Below are 4,712 nucleotides of genomic sequence, written 5' to 3'. Positions count from 1 at the left end.
AAGGCAGGAAAATGTGTTCCAGGGACACAGTGCCAGATTATCCCCATTTACAAAGTATTTTTCACATATATTATCTCATTTAAGCTGACCTGTGACTGAAAGTTATAGTAGCCACCATTTATTAAGTCCCTACCATGTCTAGATACTGTGCTAACTGCACTGTACTTTTTAAATCTCTTTTGAGTCTTACAACAATTGCACCATGTACATGCCATGTTATTCTCATTTTACAGATGTGGAAACTGAGGCTGAACTTTCTAAAAGTCACACACTAGTAAGTGACAAAATTGGAATTTGAACCCAGTTATGTGTGAGTTCAAAGCCTGTACTCTCAACTACTACTGTCATTAATGACCTTAGTTTAATAATGTCCTGCTCTCAAAAATAATAGGTTTTTACTTTCCTTTCTTTGCTGATCCTTAAATGCTTTAGATAACCTCAGAAAGAATGATTTAGTAGAGAACTCAGCTACATTAAAATGATGTAGGTTCTGATTCCCCTAAAAATTCATCAGTGTAAAAGTATTTTTACATATTTTTATATTTCACCTGTATTTTCAGGTAACTATTCTCACTACACTGCTTGCTAAGCAGGACCTTCTTCCATCCTTCAGGCCCCTTCTTCTGCTTTCTCTTTATTCCAAACATCTAGCCTTGAATTGCAAACCATCTACATTTTCCCTCCCTTTTGAGGATGAAGGATAATAAAGAGTTAATCAAGAACTTTTTAGGCAGACGCGCGGGGCCACAGCCCTTAGACCAAGGCGACCCAGGCGAAGCACCGCGGGCCAGAGGAGGAGCGCCGGCGACTGATGCAGGGCACAGGCGTACCTGAGGCCGTGGAGAAGGATTTGGCCAACATCCGCAGCGAGTATTATTCCATCGTGCTGCCCTTCATGGAAGCCCACTCCGATCTTTTCAGCCCCTGAGTTCGCTCTCTGGAACTCTACCGCCAGCTCCTGGCTCTTGTGATGGCCTACAGGAACCACTGGAGGAAGAGGAGGATGAGAAGGAGCCAAACTCCCCTTTGGTGGTGCCTGCTGCAGACATACTAAACCACTTAGCCAATCACAATGCCAGTCTAGAATACTCTCCAGTGAGTGGATCCCTCCCAGTTCTTGTTCTTATGTGCACTGATGATTGGGCATTTGATTCAAACCAGTGTGTCACTTATGCTGGCCTGGCAGTTGAGCTAAAGGGGCCCCATTCTCCTCATACTAGAAAGGAGTAGGTGGAATTAGCTCTACGTACTTTGTTTGCTTATTCCAGTGAAATCATTTGAACACAGAACATCTGAAAACCCTAAAAGAAAGCTGGGGTTAATCCTTTGATAAACCCTGTACCATCATTGATTTGGTTCTATAGGTTGGTTGCTCTGTGCAGTGCCAGTGAGCCAAGATTGTGTCAGGGCCCTGTGGGCAGTAATCTGAAACAGCCATAGTGTTGATACTTTTCAGGAGAAGAGGGGATCTTTATAAGACACGAGGTTTAAGATGATACCCGTGCTGTTTTTATATCAATTTTGTTTGCTAAGTGGAAAGTTGCAAGAAAAGATCTAAGCTTATGGAATTAAAAATTAGGAAATGGCTTTTTTTTTCCCTTTTTTGGGGAGAATTTTTTTTGGGCGGGGAGTGATTGTTTTGGCTGCATTGGGTCTTCATTGCTGTGCGAGGGCTTTTTCTAGTTGTGGAGAGCAGGGGCTACTCTTCATTATGAGTGGACTTCTCATTGTGGTGGCTCCTCTTGTCGTGGAGCACTGGCTCTAGGCGCATGGGCTTAGTTGCTCCATGGCATGTGGGATCTTCCTGGAGCAGGGATCGAACCCGTGTCCCCTGCATTGGCAGGCAGATTCTTAATCACTGTGCCACCAGAAAGTCCCAAATGGCTGTTATTTTTAAAACCTTGTTTCTGTTTGCTGTTCCTACTTTGGTCTAGATTTTGTTTTTTTTGTTTGTTTGTTTTTGGCCACTCTGGGCCCCAACAGTGAAAGTGCCCAAGCCCTAACCACTGAACTTCCAGGGAATTCCCTTTGATCTGGTGGTGGTTGTTTTTTGTGGGTTTTTTGGCTGCACTGTGCAGCATGCGGGATCTTAGTCCCCAGACCAGGGATGGAAGCTGTGACACCTGCAATGGAATCGCAGCGGCTTAACCACTGGATCACCAGGGAAGTCCCTAATTCATTTTTTTTTTAATCCACCTTTTTAACTTTTGGCTGCATTGGGTCTTTGTTGCTGCACGCAGGCTTTCTCTAGTTGTGGCGAGCAGAGGCTGCTCTTTGTTGCAGTGCGTGGGCTTCTCATTGCAGTGGCTTGTCTTGTTGCAGAGCATGGGCTCTAGGCATGCGAGCTTCAGTAGGTGTGGCCCAAGGGGTCTAGAGCATAGGCTCAGTAGTTGTGGCACACGGGCTTAGTTGCTTCCAGGCATGTGGGATCTTCCCAGACTAGGGATCGAACCTGTGTCCCCTGCATTGGCAGGAGTCTTAACCTGCGCCACCAGGGCAGTCTCATTCATTTTTTAAAGCTAGAAACTTTAAGTTCTTGAGATGACTGAGCAGAGATTTCACTTATTAAACCATTGGGCTGACCTTCCACCTTTGTAAGCCTCACCTCTTTTATTCTACAGTATAGTATTTTTTTTTTTTTTTTAATAAATTGGCTGTGTTGGGTCTTCGTTGCTGCACACAGGCTTTCTCTAGCTGCGGCGAGCAGGGGCTACTCTTCCTTGTGGTGCGCGGATTCCTTATTGCAGAGCATGCGCTCTAGGCCCGTAGGCTTAAGTACTTGTGGCACGTGAGCTTCAGTAGTTGTGGGGCACGGACTTGGTTGCTCTGTGGCATGTGGGATCTTCCTGGAGCAGGGCTCAAACCCGTGTTCGCTGCATTGGCGGGCAGATTCTTAACCACTGTGCCACCTAGGAAGTCCCTACAGTACGGGATCTTAACAGGAACTAAAGGTAGAATGTTGGTAGGTGTAGCATCAGTCCCATCACTGAACTATACCTGCTGGAGGGGATCATACCTTTTTAGGAGGGAAGTAATATTCATGAGGCTGGCCTGGGAAGGGCCTGGCCCCAGCTTCTCCCTTCCACCCCAGCATTGTCTTTGGATGGTGGCCACTCAGCCCATTCCTAAAGGCCATGAGATTTTCAACACTTACGGACAAATGGCTAATTGGCAGTTGATTCACATGTATGGTTTTGCTGAACCATATCCTGACAACACGGGTGACACAGCTGACATTCAGATGGTGACTGTTCATGAAGCAGCGTTACAAGGAACAAAAATTGAAGCTGAAAGGCTCCTACTGTGTGAACGCTGGGATTTTTTATGCAAACTGGAGATGGTAGGGGAAGAGGGAGCCTTTGTGATTGGGCGGGAGAAGGTGCTGACTGAAGAGGAGCTGGCCACCACACTCAAGGTACTGTGCATGCCTGCTGAGGAATTCAGAGAGTTTAAAGACCACGATGGATGGAGAGATGATAAAAGGGAAGAGGACAGCCTGACAATCACAGATATCCCCAAACTCAAAGCATCATGGAGACAGCTTCTTCAGGACAAAGTTTTGTTGACCCTGCAAACCTATGCCACAGACTTAAAAACTGAGCAAGATTTACTCAGTAACGAGGTCTATGCCACACTCAGCTGGAGGGAACAGCAAGCCTTACAGGTTCATTATGGTCAGAAGATGATCTTACACCAGTTGTTGGAACTGACAAGTTAGCGGGTTCCCTTTTGCCTGAAGGAGCATCCAGGAGAACTTAATGCTAAGCTGATACATGTTGATGCGTGAAAAGAAGGAAAATCTGGACGCTTTGCTTTGCATTTCGTACTAAATGCCAAAAAAGTAGCAAAATTGTTGTTTAGGATGAACTCCAAGGTAAGAGTGATGTGCTGAAGGATTGGGAGCAGTAGACTTGGGAATCGCTGCTTATTGTTACTAAGACTAATAAATTTTATAGCTGTTAAAAAAAAAAAAAGAACTTTTTAAAGTGAGAAGTTGAACACCCACTAGCTACTTGGTCAAGCATAATCTCTACAACCACAATGGTACCTGTCAGCCCTGTAAGACCCATGATTCACGAGCGGGACACTTTTCTAGGTTTTGAGTTCCAAGAAGACAGATCTCCATCAGCTACACTCTTGGTCCTGGCTTCTCTCCACTGACCACTCCTCCTTGTCGATTTGGAACTGCATATGCGTGGTTCAGCTCCTTCTAGGATCTTCTTGGCCTTTGTCTGCCTCGAAAAGCATGCATTCTGATCAGCACTCTGGGCCATGAAGGTTTACTGGGGCAAGCCCTGCCCCTATAAATTAGGACTGTAGTTTTCCAGCTCTGTCCAGGAATGAGTAGGTAAGGTGACTTTTTAGGTGCAATATTAGTAACACTATTTTGTCATACACATAAGCCACATCCAGGATATGTGTACCTCACGTAACTTGAAAAAGACCATTTATCCTCTATAACGATCAACTACTATTTTAACTGGTAAATACTGAAATCAGGGTAGCATAATACAAAAGCAGTTAATTTCTTACTCATGTAAATTCCAGTCTGTGCTTGGGAAGGCTTTCCTTAACTCAGTAATTCAGGACTCCAGGCTACAGGAGGCTCTGCTATGTTCAGTACTTGGCTTCCAAGATCTCCCTGATCACTAGTAGCTAACTAGCAGATGGGGGAAGGGAAAGAATAGCAGAGCACAGGGAAGGCTTTTCTG

At 45.2% G+C, this 4,712-nt stretch overlaps 1 pseudogene; it reads left to right on the top strand.

The window, feature by feature from the left end:
- Positions 1 to 202: 202 nt before the first annotated feature.
- LOC130860289 (N-lysine methyltransferase SETD6-like) lies at positions 203 to 3,718 on the top strand (annotated as a pseudogene).
- The last annotated feature ends 994 nt before the right edge of the window (positions 3,719 to 4,712 follow it).

The sequence above is a fragment of the Hippopotamus amphibius genome, chromosome 9 (genome assembly GCF_030028045.1).
Source record: "Hippopotamus amphibius kiboko isolate mHipAmp2 chromosome 9, mHipAmp2.hap2, whole genome shotgun sequence".
Lineage (NCBI taxonomy): Eukaryota > Metazoa > Chordata > Mammalia > Artiodactyla > Hippopotamidae > Hippopotamus > Hippopotamus amphibius.
Note: the sequence above shows the minus strand (reverse complement) of the source record. Positions and strands in the feature narration are given on the sequence as shown.